The following is a 22,904-nucleotide window of genomic DNA, read 5'->3' as shown; positions in this document are numbered from 1 at the left end:
AGGTAAAGGGATAATTGGCCTTTATTTAAGTCTTATGGACGTTGTAACTCATCCGCTGCTATAAATTTATTATCAAATAAAATTAAGCTCACGTTAATACCGACTGGACTGAAATATTTAATGAAAATTTTATCGAAAAGGACAAAATTCGATATCACAAGACCGGCGGCAAAATTTGCCAAGGGTATTTCATTAGATGCCGTCTCAAATAAGAAAAAAATGTTTTTGGAGTATATCATTTGAGTTATAAAGTCGTTAACACCTTTAGTGAAGTAAATTATATTTTTATCCGTTCAACATTGGCCGTAATATACACTTAAATTAATTATTCAGAAATCGTGAGATGCGGTCTGGTGTGATGTAGGTTTCAAAAAAACATTTTCTTTATCGTGCCAACGTTTCGATCTTTATTGAGGTCATCTTCAGGGCTCAAAGTGTTTGTCTTCTGTGTAATTGTACCATTCTTGCGTGTCGTGTTGAGAGTGAACATTTTGTGTTGTCTGCATTTCAGCAAAAAAGTTCTCTGGTTGATAGCCGATGCAGTTTCTTCTCATTGTTGGCGTCCTTCAGAATACTTTTAGCTGCGTGCTCATATGTAGTTGAAATTTGTTCATAGAGTCCCTTCGTTCTTCTCGTGTAGAAATGTGTGGTGAAGTGACCGTTAATCGATAATTATTCAGAAATCGTGAGATGCGATCTAGTGTGAGTTTTTCTGAAACGTACATCACACCAGACCGCATCTCACGATTTCTAAATAGTTATCGATTAACGGTCACTAATCACCGCACATTTCTACACGTACATTAATTATTATTTAAACTATGAAGTTACCAAGTTGTCGCTTGATTGACTTAGTGCTTGGAGGCAATTAGGTATTTTTACGTAACGCTACGAAATCAGATTTCATTTTGTGAAAATATAGCAATAATTATTCATTTTGGTAGAAAAAGGTATAAACATTAAGATATGTATATGAAATAAATTATAATTAATTATTTATATTTTTATGTAATTATAATAATTATATAAAAAATAATTAGTTATATTTTTATGTAATTATAATAATAATTATACGCACGGGCACCTTCTAGCAGGAAAGCCGCCGCATATGTGCTCATTATGCAAGGATAGAGTAACAGTAGAGCACCTTCAATTGTAGAAGGCTCGACGTTTATAGGCAATATTTTGGAATACCTGGAGTACCTCAGGGCTATAGGGATTTTCAAATGTATATAGTTTATGTGTGTTTGTGCTTTGCTTGTGTGGTGTTTATGTTAATATAATAGGATGAATGTAATTTATTAGCGTGAAAGTAAGGGGTTGCTTATAACCCCGCCCCGAGGAATATCGAGTACTCTGGGGTGAGTGTGTGTGACGTCTGGAGAGTAAAAGTAAGTTATTAGCGCGAATGTAGTGGGTTCAACCCCGCCACGAGTGATATCGAGTACTCTGGGGGAGTGAATGTGACCAGACTTCTATGTTTGTGGCGATATATATGTTATGTATTGTATGTTGTGCACCTATACCTAAATTGACAACCTGAGGTACTAACAAGAGGCTAGCTTTTTAAAATAACGACTTAATATACAAGTAAAAGCAGAGAGTCAGTAACCAGATCGAGATGCTCAAATGGCTTCAGTTCAATACAAAATACGCGAGAAAGACAAGAAAGAGAAGGAATACAAGCGGACGGCCGGCGATGACCTCAGCTGTTTGTCGGCCTATAAATCTTCCACTTTATGTATATATATATATGTATAATAATTATACGAATTCATAAAATACAGCAACAAAAAAGAATTTTTTTTAAGAAATTAAACAAGACTTTGATTGATATTGATGATTAACATTTTAATTCAAGTTCTCACCAAACACCTGTTGTACCTTAATTTATGCGATATCGTGGAGGAATATCGCGTACTCTGGAGATTCTTTGAATGAATGTAATTTACTAGCATGAATGGAAGGGTTTATCCCCAATCACTCTGAGGAATATAGAGCACTCTTTGTGTAGTGTGAAAGGTTGTTGGTTTGAATGAAGGGGCTTATCCCAAATTATCCCAAAGATTATCTAGTACTCTGGGGGTACTGTGAATGAATTGCGATGCCCGAATGTAATTTGTTAGCGCGAATGGTCGGGCTTATCCTCAATTACCTCGAGAATATGGGAGACTATATGGGGTAGTAGAGTTATAGGGTAATGTGAAGGCTAACCAGACTATGTTTTATCTTGTCCCTCATTTTATGATTGTTTCTGTTTTTTATTAGTGTTATTTTATCCAGAATTGACGAGGCACTGTGGTAGGTTGAGAGGCAAGCAATATGTTAAAGAAAAGAAAGAATCGGTTTCCGAAAGAAAATAAAAGCAAAAAGTGCCGGCGAAGAGCAATGCATTTTGCTATCCCCCCAAAAAAACACGATACAAATAAATAAATAAAATAAAAAAGCTTCTATTGGTTACCTAATTAAAATAAAATCACATAAAATGTGGTGCTATTCTTCTGGTGCCATATTGGACAAGAATAGGACGACACTTTATGCAAGTATGAAATATTTGGTTCATAATTAATTTTTACGATTAATTTAATTAAAATTAATAGAATAAGAATAAATTACAAATATCCCTATTCATTTTACGCAGTTTAAATCCTCTATGTACCAATAAATTGTTCCATTTTTAAAGGAGGTGTTTTTCTCTCATTTTCCTCCAGAGTGCACGATATTCCTCTGGGGAATTGTGGATAATGCCGCCCATTCACGCTATTTAATACGTTCGTTCCAATAATTAACACATCACATAAATAAAAGTACAACAGGTGTTTCTTTCTTTGCAGACTTAGTCCTTTGCAGTATGTTATTACGACCTAGGGATAATTCTTCCACCTACGGGGTCTCACCCCCATTGAAAGGTGTCCATGTGTCATCTCGGTATGGCCTATGCGCAACCCGGCAATAAAATGACCTTATAAGGTAAGGTCCCTAGACACAGTCTCAGCAGGCCAGGAGAATTTTTTTAAGTTAAAAACATAATATACGCAATATTTAAGATTTTAATTAACAGTTAACTATTTTGATTCGGTAAATGGTTTTTCGATTTTTAGCCTTAAATCCCATTCAATGGCCACAGTGCTGAACGGTTCAAACTTTTTTGTTTAACTTATCAAACAGACTAAATTGTAATAATTAAAAAAATTTACATAATTATATGACTTGAGGGAAATAATGGCGAAATATTAATTTTAAATTATAGGATTTCAATTTTGTGAATTTCATTCTTTGAAACGGAAATATTTACAAACATTTCCTCGAATATTTATGTATATTCAAATTAAATGTATTAAAAAAAGACAAACAAACCTCCCCCCCAAAAAAAAATCAATTCAGTCAGAGGATGAAATTGAAATTCTAACAAGTGAATACACCAACGATTTAATAGCACTTTAAAAAAAATAAATAAATCAAAAGTTTAATTTAGTTTTTCTTTTAAAATAGACGAGAACTCTACCCTAGAGAACTAGATACTCTCCTCGGGATAATTATGGATAATCCCGTTCATTCACGCTAATAAATTACATTCACGGATTCATCCACACTACCCCAGAATATCAATATTTCTCAGTGTGATTGGGGATAATCCCTTCCATTCATGCTAATAAATTACATTCCCACCACAATTCATTCACAGAACCTCCAGACTACTCGATATTCCTCGGGGGAATTGTGGATAATGCCTGTGATGATCGTTCGGATGAAAGGACTGTGGAAGAGAGGGGACGATCATCACAAACACATTGGAAAAGGAGGAGATAAGCGGCTATCCGGAAAGGAGTGCGCTGGCAGAAAGACGTCTATAATTTACAGTTTTGTGCCATATTAAAAGATTCAAGGTACTTATATCTTTGCGATTCATTTCGGTTAATTTTGTATTTTGTTTTAAGTTTTTTATCTCTGAACATTGCCTGTTAAAAGATTACTGTTGTGCTAGAAAAAGTATTTCTCCAACATTGTTAATTTTTCGTTTGTTCCATGCCAAGAAGAGGCCTTTTTTTAAAATATATTATTTAGCTTATGTTATATATTTAGTTTTTTTTTATTGTATAAGATCCGCCATCACATGCCTTCCATTCACGCTATTTAATATATTCATTCCAATAATTAATACATATCACATAAATAAAAGTGCAACAGGTGTTTCTTTCTTTGCAGTCTTAGTCCTATGGAGATAATTCCTCCACCTATGTGGTCTCACCCTCCATTGAAAAGTGTCCATGTGTGATCTTGGTGTGGCCTATGCGTAAACCGGTAAGTGTGACCTTTTCTCTTCTAGACCTAGTCTCTCCCGGACAGGTGAATCTGTTAAAGTGATGAGCAGCGGTCAAGAATGAATTAGTTTAAAAGAAGAAAGAAAATGTTTTTCTAAAATTACATTTCACCAGACCGCATTTCACGATCTAAGTAATCATAATACTTAAATTAGATTTGAGGATTTAGCTTTATTTACATCATTTACACGACAAACACCTGCGAAAATAAATTTTCAAAGGTTGCATTAATTTTGCACGAACCCAATAAATTTTTTTTTTGTTTGGACGGTGCGCCTTATCGGGCGGGTTGCCGCGGGTGGGCTCGCCGAGGCCGGGATCGAAACGAGAGTTTTGAATTGTGGCGCGTGTCCGTGAGAGCTCGGCCGCCCCTCGGCCCCCGCCCACCGATCCAACCCCCCACCCATCACTACGATCGATCCCAACCGTTTCTCTTTCCAATCCACTGCTACGTTACGGTCGCCTTCATCGCTCCTGACTCAGGGCAAATCCAATATGGCGGCGACGACACTATTAATGCTCTGACTCCCAGTGAAAATGTGTTAGATGCTCGTTTTTCGTTTGAACCAGAAGCGAAATCCACCTCCCGGGCGAGTGACCGAGTTCCGCCACGACCGCTTTCCCGTTGCAAAGGCTTGGTAAGTATCCCAGACCGGAGGCAGACCCGTTTTGTTGCTTTTTTTCGAATTATCACTGGCTCTAGGTGGGAAAAAAAGGGTCGAATTGGAATATTTCCAGTTTAATTCTCCGTTTCGGAGCCGGTTTCCCGTCCTGACATCTCTCATCGAGGTTGACAACTCACATTTACAGCAGAAATCTTTTTTTACTTGTCAAATTTGTTGTGAATGTGTAGTTGTAACCTCGTTTCCCCTGGTGGAAGGTTATCAATGTTTGTTGTGCTCAAAAAAAAAACAACTGTAATTGTCAATTTATTTAACATTCTTTATCATATTAATTTATAAGGGAAATATTTATTGTTATTATTCCTACTCCTTCTTAAAAAAAAAAAAAAAGTCAAAATTTTGTCAAAATTATTGTTTTGTCTATTTATTATTGTCAAATTGTATTCAATGAAAGAGGAGTCCTGGTCATCAGGTTTATTTACGACTGCAGATTATTTTTAATCCTTCGTGGAAGTGAACAATACCGGAATAATAAAAAAAAGTTAAAAAAATTGTGCTAGTGTTTGTGTCATAAAAGTGTCAGTGCGAAAAAAAAATCGGCACCATCCGGAAAAAGCAAATTTTGGATAAACACAATCTTGGAAGTCATAATAGGTGAGTCACTTTCATTTCTATTCAACTATTTTTATATTAAAAAAACACCTTCAGAAGGTAGTATTTTGATCCTTTTCTTTTTTAATTAGTTTGTTTTTGTTGTTAAATTTTAAATAGTTTTTTTTTATCTTCTACGAGAAAGGTTTGTCATTTAGAAAGCTAATTATAAACAAGGCCATTGCCAATGACCTTTTTCCCTCTAATTGATTCTTTCTTACCTCAGTTCAAAGGGTTTGCCAATTTTGAAGTAATTTATTTTAAAAATAGTCACTTGAAAGGTCAAAACGCTTTGGAAATTTACATTTTGAATCAACCGCTCGGTTTTGTTTAGGCGGTTTTTTTTGTATTTTTAGAACGAGCCAGAATGCCGGGCTGCTGATTGCTAGTGAGACCGGGTGAAAGGTAGGGACCACGTGGAATTGCTTAATTCGAGTGAGTCGCGGCTTTTAGAGGGAATTTGGCAGACGGGCAACAGAGCTTTGGCATTTTATAATCTGGGGAAATAAGGAGGAGGAAAACAATTAGAAGAAAAATCTGCCATTTCAAGGATTCTTATTTTTATCTTATTTTTAAACTTTTCAAATTTGAAAGCAATGGCGATTTTTGTCGAAAATCAGACGACAATACGAACGAAAAACTAGGCCGGAATGATAACCCATCCATTAAAGATCGCTAAATTTGAAAACAGGAAAGCCGACTTTACCGATTTTTGAACAAAATAGACGTCAAAAATACAGACAAACAAGGGGAAATGTTAAGCGACAGAGTGTTCATCTAGCCAAAATATCTAAAATTAATTAATCGAATAGACTAATTAAATTCATAACTAATAATATTTCACAATTGACTATTTTTTATGATTTGGCAAATTGGTCGCAAATTTATGAATCCCTGTCTGTAAATTTTGGCTTTTTTCCTTCCTTTTTGTACTGAATATGGTTCAAAACACGTCAGTCAACTTATTTTTGTACAAAATGGATCAAAAGTAAAGACACAAAAACAAACAAGAGGAAATGTTAACTCCCAGAGTGTTATCTAGCCAAAATATCTAAAATTAATTAATCGAATAGACTAATTAAATTCATAACTAATAATATTTCACAATTGACTATTTTTTATGATTTGGCAAATTTATGAATCCCTGTCCGTAAATTTTGGCTTTTTTCCTTCTTTTTGTACTGAATATGGTCCAAAACACGGCAGCCACCTTATTTTTGTACAAAATGGATCAAAAGTAAAGAGAAACAAAAACAAACAAGAGGAAATGTTAAGCCCCAGAATGTTCGTCTAGCCAAAATATCTAAAATTAATTACTCGAATTGACTAATTATATCCATAATTAATAATATTTCAATATTGACTATTTTTTATGATTTATCAAATTGGTCGCAAATTTATGAATCCCTGTCCGTTAATTTTGGCTTTTTTCTTTCTTGTACTGAATATGGTTCGAAACACGGCAGCCAACTTATTTTTGTACGAAATGGATCAAAAGTAAAGACAAACAAAAACAAACTCGCGGAAATGTTCAGCCCCAGAGTGTTCATCTACACAAAGTATCTAAAATTAATTAATCGAATAGACTAATTAAATTCATAATTAATAATATTTCCAAATAATTAATAATATTTCACAATTGACTATTTTTTATGATTTGGTCAAATTGGTCGCGAATTTATGAATCCCGTTCATTAGTTTTCGCTTTTTTCTTTCTATTTGTACCGAATATGGTTCAAAACGCGGCAGTCAACTTATTTTTGTACAAAATGAACGTCAAAAGGACAGAGAAACAAAAACAAACTAGGGGAAATGCTAAGCCCCATTGTTCATCTAGCCACAAAATGTATAATTAATTTATTGACTTGTCTATAAATTTAAAAAATTCGTTACATAACAAATTTTCAATATCTAGACAGAATAATCGACTATTTTGTCAATATAAGAAAAAATTGAACTTAAGTTTTTCATTTTTTTCTCTTTATTTATCTACCCTGAATATAGAAATATTCAAAACACGAATATAGAAATATTCAAAACACGACAGCCAATTTTACTTATTTTGTACAAGATGGAATTCCAAAGTGTAGACAAACAAAAACAAACCAGGGAAAATGTCAAGCCCCAGTGTTCATCTAGCCAAAACATCTAAAATGAAATCATCGAATAGATTAATTAAATTAATACGTTGGATCCTAACAAATATTTTAAAAGTGCCTATTTTTTATGATTTGGTCAAATTGGTTTTGGTTTTTCGTTCTTTGTTTACTCAACTTATTTTTGTACAAAATAAAGTCTTCTTTTAAAACCGAAATTGTTCATCTAGTCACAAAATATAAATTTCTCGAATATATCGTTAATTAAGTTCATATGTTAGTTAACTATGTTTAAATATACGCAAAGCCTAACCAAGTATATGTGCTTGGTCTCCGTTTTTTCTCTTTCTGGATACATGGAAGATGGCTGAATTCAAACTTTACCGATTCTTGTTCAAAATGGACGTCAAAAGTACTGAAAAATAAACTAGTAAAAACTAACTAACCAACCTTGGTATACCATTCACCAAACCAGTCTATACAAAAGTCTATAACCAAAACCAGTCATCATATAAATTCACATATCTTAATTATACCACCAAAAATCAAAATTTTCGATTAAAAAAATCGAGTCCATTGACCGATAAAGCCAAATTTGGCTGCGAGTTGACAATTTTGGTCCGCCTGTTTTTGTTAGATGACAAAATAGTCATGTTAGCCTTACTTACTTTTGTACAAAATGCACGCCAAATGTACAAACAAAAACAAAAAATATTAAGCCAGTATTCATCTAACCACAACCTCTAAAATTAATTTATCAAATAGGCTTCAAATTATAATCATACGTTAGATAACAAATATTTTAAACATACTAAACAAAAAAATAATCGAATTTATTGTAAAGATAAGGCCAAATTTTGCATGGAGTTGATAATTCTAGTCAGCCTGTTCCCCTTTTTTTTCTCTGCATTTACTGAAGATGACAAAATAGACAACATGCAGACCCTCCGTCAAAATGCCAAAAGTACAGACATAGAAAAAAAACTACAGGAATTGATGAGCCACAAAGTGTTTATCTAACCAAAACATTTACACTGGCTAATCTAAAAGACTGTTCTAAAATAAATAATAAACTAGAAGAAATTTATCATCGCAAGGAACTCAGTAATTCTTCTGGAACAGTTTTCCAATATGAACGCCAGCTTTGACTATTTTTGTTGATAATCGGATAATAGAAGTACGAGGAAAAGCAAACGGCGAAATAGTGAGATCCAAAGTGATTATCTAGCCACAATTAAGCGAATGTTATTTAAAATTACACGCTAAATCCTAACTAATAATATTTCAAAATTTAGTATTTTGTAAAATAAGACAAAGTTGGTCTGCGAATTGACAATTCTGGCCAGCGTTTTTACTTTTTTTCTGTATGCATCTACTGATAATGGCAAATTATGTAACACGTTCTTCTTTTTTACCTTACTTTTGTACAGACTGGACGTCAAAAATGCAGACAAACAAAAACTACGGGACTAGACACATCATTTTTTTTTAACAGTTTTCAATTGTGAAATCCAGCATTGACTATTTTTGTTGAAAAAAGGATGACAAAAGTACGAACAAAAATAACCGAGGCCCAACCAATGCTCATCTAGCTTCTAACTTTAGAAGACTGCAAATTAAAATTGTACGCTAGATCCTAACTAATGATATTTCAAAATTTAGCATTTTGTAAGATAAGACTCAATTGGTCTGCGAATTGACAATTCTGACCAGTCTGTTTTCAATTTTTTCTTTATTCGTCTGTAGAATATGGCTACATTACCTATTTACGACTACCTATTTTCTGTACAAAATGTATGTCAAAAATACAGACAAACAAAAATAAACTAGGGGAAATGTTGAGTTTTAAAGGGTTCATAAAGTTAAAAAATTTCAATTGATTTATCTAATAGACTGTTCATTAAAATCTGATGATAGGTAAAATTAAATCAATATCCAAAATAAAGCATAATCAAGTATTTTATATGGTAAAGATTAATCGGTCTGCGCGTTGACAATTCTGATCCATCTATTTTCGCTTTTTTCTTTCTTCTTAGTCAGTTTTCCCATTTTTGTACAAAATGAACGTCAAAAGTACAGAAAAATAATAAAACTATTAGACACCGAAATGTTCATCTAGCTAAAAACTCTAAATTGATTTATCTAGTAGATAACAGACAGCTTATAAAAATTATACGCTATAAAAAAATTACATTTTACAAAATAAACGAGTATTTTGTATGATAATGCCAAATGGGTCTGCATGTTGAAATCTCTGGTCTGCCCCTTTTCACTTTTTTGTCTTTCTGAATCCATTGAAGATGGGTAAATTCTAAACAGGAGTAGCTGCACTTATTTTTGTACAAAATGGATGGCAGAGGTACAGAAAAACCAAAACAAACTGAGAGAAATGTAAAGCCCAAAATTGTCCATCAAGTCCAAAAATTGATTTATTTAATGGACTGCTAATTCAAATCATACGTTTAAATAAACATATTTAAACGTATGATTTGAATTAGCAGTCCATTAAATAAATCAATTTTTGGACTTGATGGACACTTCTGGGCTTTACATTTCTCTCAGTTTGTTTTGATTTTGCTGTACCTCTGAAATCCATTTTGTACAAAAATAAGTGCAGATACTCCTGTTTAAAAATATATTTATTTAAACGTACTAAATAAAAAATACTCCAGTTTATTGTATGATAAGGCCAAATCGGTCTGCGAGTTGACAATTCTGGTCCGCCTTTTTTTCGCTTTTTTTCTATCCTTGCATTCACTGATGCTAGATTTAAAACCCCGATTTGTCAGTGCCGTGCACGAGGCTAAACAGGATTAATAAGCCTGCAAAATAATTGAAAAATGTATAAATAAATTTTCCGATAAAATAACTAATTCGACTTTTAAACATTGCGATAATACGTAAACGTTATTCTTAGTTATGCTTGAAAATAGTAAATGAAGGCGGGTTTACAAAAGAAACCGCGACGGACAAATCGAGGAAATATAATTTTAGTTTAATTTGAGTTTGTGTAAATGAGACGAGACGTAAATAATTTATAGTTAAATTTGGCATTGGGTCAAAGGCATTCGGTAAAAATGTGGGTGTGCTGAGTTAAATTCAGAAAATTACAAAAATTCTAAATTCAATCTTGAACTTTGGTCATGGGTGGTGATTATTCAGTATGACTTTGATATGAGAGTTTTAATATACCTTCCAATTATGGATAAAATAGGCCGTTAACTTAATTACTTAATAATTTATTTTTCGCAGATTTGGCGATAAAAATTTAAATCTAATTGTTTTCAAACAGTGCAGTTTATATCCTAAAGAAAAGAATTAGTCATAAAATAAATTATTATGCGTTTAAAGTGAATATAAATTTTATTGCCTACTGTGTTCTACTCATAATGAAAGAAAAATTATAACACTTGTGCTATTTTTGAGATTTTATCTCTGCTGTTTGAGAAGTGATAAACCTGCAATTTGGTCGATACCATTGTGTCTTTTGATGTGCTTATACTCGATGTGTTGGCCTGTCAGACGCGTTTAGGCATTTCGCCAACTTCAGTGATGGCCGTGCTGGCTTGTATTAATGATAACCCACTGATGATGTCGAAATGTCTCTGACCAACACAGCGAGGTTAAGCTGGCCAATAACGGTAACAACCAAATCACTTGTTATCATAATTTGTTATTATAGATGTACAATTATATTTGAATCTTTATTTCGAAGGTGCAGTGGTTATTTTTAGAAAAGGGTTGATTTTGAAAGCATTGGCTATAAACCATTAAGTAAATAACCACATCAAACCAAGTAAAGCCGATTTAATTTGTTTAGAAAAAATACACATCTCTTCCTTAAAGTACATTTAACTATAACCGCACGTTTTGTTATTTTTGTGTGGAAATGTTGAAAATAAGTGGAAATTCGTTCAGTTTAAATGGAAATTACCACGTTGAAATCTCGAAGTAGGATGGATATTCGAGAGTGAAAACAACTCGCTTACGAAATTTCTAATTGATTGTCATTTACGAAAATAGATTTTCATATTATTATAATCACTCGTGACGTGAAGGGAAATCCTTTCACAATTAACTTTCGCCAGGTTTGACGGGAAGAAACCTGTTGATAAGTGTCGTATAGGAAGTATCAAATGAATTACTAAACAAGAAGATTAATCGAAACTGACATTAATGCTAAACATAACATAGAAAAAGGTTTTAATTTATTTACAGTAACTACCTTGGTGAACAAGAAACAGCGAGTGTATAAAATAAATAAACAAAAGTGGAAAATCTACCAATTGGCAGTACTCCTATGAGTACTAGGAGTTCTCTACTTAATTGTGGTTAGTTTCACTATCACTGGTAGATCCTCTGACCACTCTTTAGTCGGCGAGGAGGGTTGGAGGAAATCCGTCGAGAGTCACAAGGGCATCAAACACTTAAATACACTTAAGTAAATCCTACCTAGCCGACTTTAAAGTATGGGTTCTTCACACTCTCCTTCCTCGGCCCGGATTCAGCGTGGGACAAGCCCTGTAATGTGATGTGTTTCCGAAGATTTCGTGTGGAAATGACAGGATGGTATGGTAAAAAAAGGATTCTAGAAGCGGGGTTTGTACTGGCACTGCAGCCTTCTGGCTTATTGTACCTTCCTTGTTCCTTAGTTCAATGCCTTAGAAGTATCAGGTCATTGACTGTCGCTGCTGGAATTTGATTCCAGTTTTTTCGTATGTTAGGTTAAATCTCCATTGAGCTGTTGCTTCGCATTCGAAGATGATATGGGTGGCTGTTTCCTCCTTCTCATTACATAATCTGCAAATGGGATCATCGTTGTATATACCCTTATTGTGTAGATGTTTTCTCAAATGCCAGAGACCGGTTACTAGTCCTATTACTCCTCTCAGTTTGGCCTTCTTCAATTGAAGCAATGAGTTTGCCAATCTTGGTGAGGGTTGTTTCATCATAAGTTTACTATGTCTAGCGCCGGTAGAGTTTATCCATTTCTCCTTTTGTTATGTTTGGATCCATTCTGCGAGTTTCGGGGCCTATGTATGGTCTTGCAGATCCTCCTCTGGCCAGACTGACCGCTGTTCTGCTTCGGCGAGGAGGGCTGGAGGAAATCCGTCGGTGAGAGTCACAAGGGCATCGTACACTTAAATCCTACCTGGCCGACTTTAAAGTATGCATTTCTTCACAATCTCCTTCCTTGGCCCGGATCCAGCGTGGGACGAGCCCTGTAGTGTAAGTTGTTCCTGAAGATTTCGTGTGGAAATGACTGTTAGGGTGGTAGTTTGATAGCAGGGATCGGAGGTCAGCTGTGCCTGGTACAGTACGGCTAGAACACTACTCTCAGGCACTGGCTAAACTGAAGTACCTGTCAATAAAGTAGCTTTCAAGGATAAGGGATAAAGTAGAAAGTGTGAATTATTGTTTTTGTTGTGAAAAAGGGCTTTCGATAATTATTTTTATATGTTTTAAAAATAAATCTAAGAATCATTTTTTGGTTTAAATTTGGACGTGTTGATTAATATTTTTATTACTCTTGCCTAAATACGTTGTCTTAACTACCGCTGTCTAGTTTTATCTCAAGTGTGAACCGTTTATCTGAAGGGACTTATTCCAACAATCGTTAAATTTGCATTAAAATGTGTCCAACTTGGTAACAATAAACTAACCTACACAAGGAAAAAACCTATTCTGCAAGTAAAAAATAAGCCTTTAACATTTCCTTGGAATACTTAATAATGTCGACGCCTCTGCTATTTATCGATGAAGCTGTAAAAGTAAGTCACGAAACTCATTTATGTTTTCGTGTTGTGCAGATATAACAGCTTTTTTAAATATTTTTAAATAAAGCGAGTGGTTCGGTGCCTAGTACACTGAAATCATTAATTCATTAACTCGTACGATAATAAAGTTATAGCCGAGGGTTTAATTAATTTTTTCCCTCCGGCTCTGAAATTCCTGGTTTTGCCTTCGTGTGAAATTAACGCCCTAACGGCAAGTGACTTTGTGACTTTGCAGAAAGTTCATCTAAGCTTTATCCCAATTATCGCCCTCAAAATTGATAATGTGCGCTTGAATTAATTAGCTTTGTGATTTATACCGCGCTTTCCGCAGTCATTTTAGTTTTTGTTTGTTCGATCAAATTTGTGGGTTTTCCCTCCCGTCAGTAACTAGGTTGTAAATTTTCGATTAGACAAAACGGTTTGTCATCAAAGGAGGAAACGAATAGTACCGATAATATATAAAAGATTAATTTTGATCGTATATGTCGTTTATGTCAGCGTTCCTATTTAATACTATAGTTCTATATTTTAAAATAAATGTAACATTGTACGCACAAAAGTGATCTAAGGCTTTTATTATCTGAAGCGTGCCTTGATTTCTCCGGCAGTGTTTTATTTTTTCAACTGATGAGGTCAAGGTCTGGTCAAGCCTGCCAAAATGACACTCACGTAGGTGAAGACAGATATAATTGGCCTCGTCACGTAAAGGGAGAAGTCACCTGGCAAAGAGGCGCCAACGTTGGACACCTAACAGATCTGAGTTGTTCGTGTTATTGATATTATCTAAATCATAAGCCTAATTTTTTTTAGCCCCTCCATATTAATTCATAATTTAAACAATTTCATTAATATACTAAATACTACCAATAAATTAATATACTGAATGGCTCCAAATCATTGGCCAAAAATTTAATATCTTATAGGAAATTGAACGCTGGGTAAAAAAGGTCCTATAAACTTGGAACTCCGAAAAGCCTTCAGTACAGAGCCTAGGGTTAAACAAAATAAACAAAAAACCCACATTTTTTGACCTTATTTGTGTAACAGTAAGTAAACTGCCACTGCTACCATAAAACAACTCTAAACTACAATCATAGTGCATTTATTTCAGCGTCGAATGAGACTAAAACCAGCCTGATTGGTTGAGAATTATAATTTTCGTGATTTTTCAAAATTAAGAGGAGGAGGGGCACAACAAATCCACCGTTCTGACATTTTTGTCGATAAATTTAAAAGACCCTACTAAAAAATGTTCCAAGACAAACCTTGTCGATGATGAAATTCTCCGTCAAATTAGATCAACCCCAGTCCAATTGGTGAAACATTCCAATTTTGGCAAATTTATTACTTTTCGTACAAATTGAAAATCACTGTTTTCTAATGGGTACCCCATATTGAGTGAATTAATGTCTGAAGGAGTTAATTACAAATTTTTGAAAGTGTCAAAATAGACGAATCTGATTCGGATATATTAATTGATGTTATTGCCGCCTACCTTTGGGGGCATCAAAAGCACCAGAATGCTTTTATAGTGGGAAAAAAAAACTGCGTGAAAAAATGCAAATTCCAGTTTTCCATGATGATCAGCATTGAATTTGAATTCCCGGGAACGCAGGAATCTTTAATTTATTTAATTATTGGTCGCATAATAGACAAGATTTTCAATTTTATATTTGTTTGAATTGTCAAAATATTGTTCCGTATAATTTAATTCTGTTTGGATATAAAGTGTCTTTACGCTCTTTTGACATATCGTTAAGTGAGAACTGAACCTGGCCCAAAAGAACGATTATTTCGGAGTACTGATGTTGGGATTCATCAGTTGTAATTTTTTTACCGATTATTCTCCAACTTCTCTTGTAAATAGTTTTAATCGTTCCCTAATTTTCCAATTCAAAGGATTTTATTATTTTGCCGTAGTAAAGTTTTATATAGTTTGGTCTCCCATATAAGATTACAGTTCGAGTGCAGTTTTTATTAAATTTGACCCAAATGTTTTATGGGTTACCCAAAAGTTGCAGATCAAACTGACTTAGGGTAATCGACATGGGCGAATCGCCCAAGCAAGAAATATGGGGCTTTTCCCATGATAGCCGATTCTCTGCCGAACTGTATTGTCTACAGAATCCACTTTTCATCCCTCGTCCCAGAACTTCTAAGAATCGTTAACTCATCGTTCTTCAACTTTTGCCGTTAACGAGGTCGACATTCAAGCGCCGTCGTAGAAAAGTTTCTTTAAATGAGAAACTACACTCGCATTTAAAAGACGGTCAAACATAAATCGTACATGTATTTTGAAAATGAATAATGTATTGACGTTTAAAATTGTTCCTTGCCAGACATACCGAGCCTTTACTTTCAGGGATAAATTATTTTGTTTTCTAGCCAGTTTACTATTAAGTTCTGCCGAGTTTTCTTCGCTTTCCAGTAGCATTTTTGTCTATTGCTTTCTTAAGAAAAGTTCTTGAATTACATATTGCTAGCAATAAAAACATACCAAAACGAAAGTGTTTTCAGATTGACATTAATACTTAACAATTTTAAAATGTATACATTAAAAAACACCGATAAGGTAAACAAATGTTCTGATCACTTAATACAAAATTCTTTAGCTTGATAAAAATAGGTCATGTTTTCTTTACTATAATGTTAATGAATTCATAATAAATTGCCCCCGGAGTGACAAAAACAGCAGAAGAAGAATCATCCTAACCCGACTCAGAATCGGCCATACACCGTTCACACACACGCACACACGCACACGCACGCACACACCCACACGCATATGCACGCACACGCACATGCACGCACGATCGCACGCGCATACACATTTGATTCAAAACGTGTGTCCCTCGTGCAGCGAAAGGTTGCTCAATGTGAATGCCCACTTAATTGAAGGTGTCATTACTTGGCTCTATGTACAGAGCGAGCATAGAAATGGAAATTGTGCTCTTTCTTTATATATGAATTTTTTTTAAATTAATTTTTTTTTACGAGGGTTCGCAACAGCAGAGGTCATATAAACCCTCAGGGTTCCGGTGTTTTTGAAAAAAGCCCATTTGTAAGTATATCGGGTTTGAATGCAGGGCCGCTGGATTCGAACCCAGGACCTTTACCTTACAGTCATGAGCGCCGTGTCAACGCCTAAACCGTTGCGGCCACCGATGCCCCCATGAATTTTTTATTACAGATAATCTTACTCACTTCTTACTATTGTATATAAGACAAGTTGATAGATATATCCTGTGTTAACTGTTCTGTGAGAATGTATTCATAAGCGTGAATGTATGGTCAGTACGAGATTGCTGAATATCAAGTACCTTATCGACCCTCGATTATATTATTTGGCTAGTTAGTGTATGTGAAGTTGTTTATATGTGTAAAACGAGTGAATCGTATTTAAATAGGGAGGAATTTATTGAAAAATGAGTGAGTTTAGGTTAAAACTGCATGCGCAGGGGGCTGAAATGGCCTTGTTATCGGCAGCTCATGGAGCCGCACTTCGAATTTATTGGAAATAATAATATATTGTATATAATACAATTAATTAAGGTTTATAGTTGAGATAAAAAAGTAAATGGCACGAGCGGGAAGCTTTGAAGAGCTTTTTTATCTCAACTAAAAACCTTAATTAATTGTAATATATTAATTGGTCAAGCGGACCAGGAAATTGGGGAATTATGTATAATAAAGGGCATTCATTTTGACATTCTTTTAGAGTGTTTTTTTCTGCACATTAAAATTACAAGTTCGATTTATTGTTTAGGATTCAGACAAGGCAAGGGACCGAAATGGGAACATCATCATATTTCAGTTTATACAATAATATTTACCTAGTATTTGTTGATTCGGCAAGTTTTGATCTATGCGGCTCTTGAGACATTCATCAATATTCCTAGTCATTAAAATTCGGTTCAGGTTTTTAAAGCTTTAAATTATTTGTAGTCGAAGATTAAGATATTAGAAATGCATAGAAATAAATTCATTATTTGTTCTGATATTTTTTTTAATGTATTATATCGAAGTACTTTCAATACACGGATATTTTTCTTTTCCCAAGTTTGTGGAAACGGCTTTGTTCCTACACAAATATATTCTGGTTTGTTGGCGTGGCAGGATGGAAATTTGTGTTTGGTGTTCACACAAGACCGGCGGCTCTCTCTTGATGGATGCCTTTTTGGGAAAACATTGATATTTAATACAGCGGGAGACCATTATGGTTTCACGCCCATGCCAAACTTCGTGTTCAACAGATTGAAGCTGTTTCTCTTCTACATAATCCTTTCGTCCCATCGACTTTGTACAAAGCGGATTAATAGTACAGTGATAACAAGAGAGAATTCGAATTTCATAAGATCTTAAATAGAATATCGATAATGATAATATAATAATAATAATGATGTAATGTTATGATGAAATATAAAACATAAGTATCATATTAAAAAATTTAATGATTTATGCAAATTAACGGGTAAAGGGGTGGAAAATGATAATGGTTTCAGTTTTATGATCATCAGGGCTTAAAAACTTAGATTTAGTACATTTATTATTCAGTTATAATTTCAAAACATTGGTGGATTGATTTATATAAGCTCAATTTTGTACACACATAAAAATATATACAGAATTGAACTCATGAATTCACAATCAAATACTTTGAATCTTGGCAGTCTGAGGTCTTATCCTTTCCGTCCCACAAGTGAGGCTTCAGGGTTTGTCAAAAGCTAGGTCAGTTCAGATGATAAGCATGCAATTTTTAAAGCTAGATGAACTATACTGTCCTTCATTCTTAAATACATGATTTCTTATTTACAAATCATTCACTCAAGTGTACCCTTGTCACATACTGTATGAGTACACATTCACGCTAATAAATACATTCAATCTCAATAATTACAAAACGAGAGATCTATCAGTACTATATACAATAAAACAGACGTTTCCGTCAAAATACGGAACCACTGTAGACCGTGATCTTGATACTTAGGAGCTTCTCTGCCCATTCCTTTTGATGATATTTTTTATTTCATTTTTAGCATCGGAGGGTAGAATCGCGACTATAAAGACTCACCGACGAATAAGAATGCGTTACATAAATTTAGTTTGTCTTTAAAATTGGCCCTGATGTGATATAATATGAGGAAGCCCCGAAAGAATTTCGTTCCTTCCTTGTGCCTGTTACTGCAAAACTGGTTGATCATTATTTATTCAACAAAAGATAATTGTTGAAAATACAACTCTGCAAGGACAGACAGACCAAATTGATCAGTAAAGACCAACTCATAGGTACATCAGCCCGTAGACTACACGAAGAAATATCACAACTTGTCTGTTCAAATTGCCGATTGTAAAAAGGTGTTCGAGAAAATATTATACACTAGTACTATTTTAAGAGCCATTGATTCTGGAGAATAGATTGGCCTTTCAGGCTGAAGAACGATAGATTGCCTTGTTTTTTGAATCCTGGAATCAATTTGGTGCCATAAACGAGCTATCTGTATAAAATGGTTGCAGATAGGAAAAAGAATTTACAGCTCGACCTTCACAATTTGAGCAGTCGAACATGACATGGCTGTTTCTTTCTTCTTGTTGCAATACCGACAAATGGGATCATTTTTGAATATACCCATATTGGGTAGATCTTTTCTCAGACTATATCTATCACTACTCTTAGTTAGCTTTCTCTAACTGTAGCAGTGAGTTTGCCAGTCTTGTTGAGAGTTATTTTAGCATAGGCTTACCGTGTCTATCTATCTAGAGTTTGTGCAATTCTCCTTTTGTCTTTTATAGATCCATTCTATGATGGAGAATTCTCTGCTTGTTTTTATCCCAAGAATAGGTTCAGGGGGCGACGGTGGCTGCAATGGTTTAGGCGTTGACACGGCGCTCATTACTGTAAGGTAAAGGTCCAGGGTTCGAATCCAGCAGCCCTGCATTCGAACCCGACATACTTACAAATGAACTTTTTTTTTTTAAAACCCGGCACCCTGAGGGTTGATATGACCTCTGCTGTTGCGAACCCTCGTTAAAAAAACAAACAAAATAACACAAAATAAAAATAGGATCAGGGCCTATATACGGTCATGAAATCTTCCTATTTCCCGAGGTTTTGGAGATTTTCGATGATTTTCTAATATTGATGTGGTTTGTTTATATGCTGGTTGGCTTTCTCATCTTATGAGGATTTTTTTAATCAGTGTAACATCTTTTAAGACACAAGTGTTGATGGCATGTTCAATGTTTCAATTGGAAAGTTTGACCGAGTGTACATAATGAATGTGATTGCGCATACTTTGGGCTTGAGAATGGTTGTCGTATAAATAAAAATAAAAATGATGCATTCCCCTATAGTCATACGTTGCGGTATGAACAAAAAATCACTTTCATTTTCGGACACTCTGAAAAAACAACACGTCGCAAAAGTGAAGAATAAAAAGTGACAAACGTGTAGCTTTATCTGGCTGAAAAATCACACCCTGTACCTTCACTAATATCTATTTATTATTTTATGTTTCTTAATGTAATTCTCATCATTCAGAATGCCCAGATTAATTAATTTTTCACAGGTTTTTATGAAGGTTTAGTGCGACTCGTCCTATTGGCGTTTTTCTCCCCAGTATAAACAACGATAGTACCTAAACTTTCACGCCCTTATTGCCATAAATTATTTTGTATATACTCTTCCGGAGGCATAGATTAATTACTTACAGGAGAAATTCTGTTAGAGTATAAAATGAACTGTTTCAGACGGATGTGAGGGATGCACCCTCCGGCGATAAAATGAGAACATCCGCATAGTAGAAGAGCCATAAACATTTATATTTGAATGGGTCTTGTTCTAAACCAGTATTTTCCTAGTAGGAAGGTTTTATCTAGCACACTCGAGTTTTACGCATGATGGAAAATGACAGTTGTATAATATTGTCAGTATGTATCTTTTTCTCTGTGAAGTCAGAAAACGTATTCTTTTCTTATATGAAAACATTTTTTTCTTTATATTTTGTATATACTTAAGTTTAAACGACAGCAATAATAAGTACAACTTTAATTGAAGTAATAGCTGCTTGCATAAGTGTCTACTGCTGATTTCAACAGTAAAACTTCGTTTTAACAATTAATTAAGGTTTGTAGTTGAGATAAAAAAGTCAATGGCACGAGCGGGATTCGAACCCACGATCTTCGGTTAGATACGCCGCTGCTCTACCACTTGAGCTATCGTGACCTCGATCCACTCGGATACTAACTTCCCATCTCAACCCCACCTTTTGAATTTTCCCTCCTTTTTGCCATTTTTCATCCCGCTCGTGCCCTTGACTTTTTTATCTCAACTAAAAACCTTAATTAATTGTAATATATTAATTGGTCATGCGGACCACGAAATTAGTGAATTTAACTTCGTTTTAACGTTCTTCTGAGGTCCAAGGCAAAACAGCGCTATAACCGGTAAAACCCTATTATCGGGAACCATAAAAACAGCTTAAAATGAACAAAATTTATTTAAATACATAGAATGTATAAAAATGGGTGTGCGGGTATGAACATATACAAAAAATAAAATATATGTATTCAATTACATACTAGTACCTGGATTAAAACATGTAATCATAATTTTTTTTGTTTAAAACAGTCAACACATTTTTTGAATAAGAAATTTCTCAGTCCGTCTAGATGTTGAAGCCCGTGTTACAGGAAAAAATGTGCGAATCGTTTTGATTGCATCCAAAACGACGGTGGTTTTCGGCGCGATTATGACAGGTGTATCATAATCCTCTTTCGATGCACTGAGATGATCTTCAATTAAGATCTCCAGGTAAAATGTCGCTGGTCATAAGATTTTTGCCAAAAACATGAACAATTTCCAACTCATTGTCTCCGGTTATTCAGGTCTTCCCTAGTTTCAAACGTCAAAAAGTTAAAATTATAAATAAGAATCCATTAACGTTTACGTAGTCAATTGACTAAGTTATTTATTTCAATCAATTAATTATTCTTTCTAAGGTCTTGGTTGAGATAAAAAAGTCAGTGCCACGAGAGGGATTCGAACCCACGACCTTCGGCTAAATACCCTGCTACTCTACCAGCTGAGCTATCCTGGCTTCGTGAAGTGATACTTCTTTTACTTTTTAAATAATTATCCATTTACGTTTTCGTAATCAGTTGACTAAGTTACTTGTTTCAATCAATTAATACTCTTTCTAAGGTCTTGGTTGAGATGGAGAGTTGGTGTCCGAGAGGATCGAAGTCACGATTGCTCAAGTGTTAGAGAAGCGGCGTATTTAGCCGCAGGTAGTGGGTTCGAATTCCTCTCGTGACACTGACTTTTTTATCTCAACCAAGACCTTAGAAAGAATAATTAATTGATTGAAAGACTATAAATAAGAATCAACTAAAATCAACTCTTCGATTTCTTGGCGTTCTGAATTCCCATTTCCTGCTTTCTTGAAAAAAACATTAATTGTTTCTTTGTTAACTCCCATCTTCGCAGCGTGCTAAAAGTGGATGGCGATTAAAATAGAAATTTTTGAAGAAGTCATCGTAGATTTCCATCATTAATAGCTATTTTTGTACCATCCTTCTTCTTTAGAGTAGCCTTTTATTATTCTTTGATTGATAGGTTGTAACTCACTGGCCAGTGATTATTCAGAGATCGTGAGATGCGGTCTAGTTTGATGGTCTTCACTGGTAGTATTTGGCGGCAAGAAAACTAGCTTGATGTTTTACAGATCAATATTTTTTTGGATGTGCAGCACAGTTGTCTACGAGTAAAAGTATCTTAAGAGATTTTTGTTTGTCGTCGTCGGAAATCGTTATAAGCGGGGGCGTTATAACGAAGTTTTACTGTACTAGGTTTTCACTCATATTTCAGTGTAATCATTTGACTGTTTTTTTTGTTTTTGTTTGAAGGCTAATGTTTGAAAAAAATTTCTGTCTGTTTACAAGTATAAAACGTGCGTGTAAATATCTTCTGACGTTGTTTGACGTCATATGTCGGTAATGAATTCACTTCCTCAAAGGAAATTCGATTTGTATTTGATCCTTGAATTTTTTTCTGTTGGGTTTTTGTTTATGCTTGAATTTTGTATTGATAAACATTAGAAAAATAAATAGTGCGTGTATCGATCGAAGTTCAATGATCAACGCATTGTTTTATTTTTGCGTACGCCTACATTGTATTTTTTTCGCCAAAAGGTAAAATGATAAGTTAAAGTGAAAAGACAGGATTTGTAAGTATAATTTCGCCTAATGAACTTGTGTAAAAACATAGTTTCGAAGGTCTAAAATGTCAGAACATCGCCAGTGAATCTCTTAAAATAGCCCTTTTGTACGAATGAATTGCTTCCATGATTAAATAAATAGGATTTAATGGCAGGAAAAAAAATCGACTTTCCATTAGCCCGGGTTATATGGGGAACTTAAACAAATTCTGTACAAACA

General features: G+C 34.4%; 2 protein-coding genes across 2 annotated transcripts in view; both read left to right on the top strand.

The window, feature by feature from the left end:
* Positions 1-4,751: 4,751 nt before the first annotated feature.
* The window catches only part of LOC106662103 (neurocalcin homolog), a 325,618-nt gene continuing 307,465 nt past the window's right edge, over positions 4,752-22,904 (top strand). Inside the window, exon 1 of the mRNA XM_014385914.2 lies at positions 4,752-4,960. The gene's annotated coding sequence lies outside the window, so the exon portion shown is untranslated. The remainder of the gene's footprint in view (positions 4,961-22,904) is intronic.
* The window catches only part of LOC106662113 (neuronal calcium sensor 2), a 316,486-nt gene continuing 298,909 nt past the window's right edge, over positions 5,328-22,904 (top strand). The window contains exon 1 of the mRNA XM_014385924.2: positions 5,328-5,599. The gene's annotated coding sequence lies outside the window, so the exon portion shown is untranslated. The remainder of the gene's footprint in view (positions 5,600-22,904) is intronic.

The sequence above is a fragment of the Cimex lectularius genome, unplaced genomic scaffold (genome assembly GCF_000648675.2).
Source record: "Cimex lectularius strain Harlan isolate CLEC.00 unplaced genomic scaffold, Clec_2.1 scaffold1, whole genome shotgun sequence".
NCBI lineage: Eukaryota > Metazoa > Arthropoda > Insecta > Hemiptera > Cimicidae > Cimex > Cimex lectularius.
This window is presented reverse-complemented; position numbering and strand designations above follow the sequence as displayed.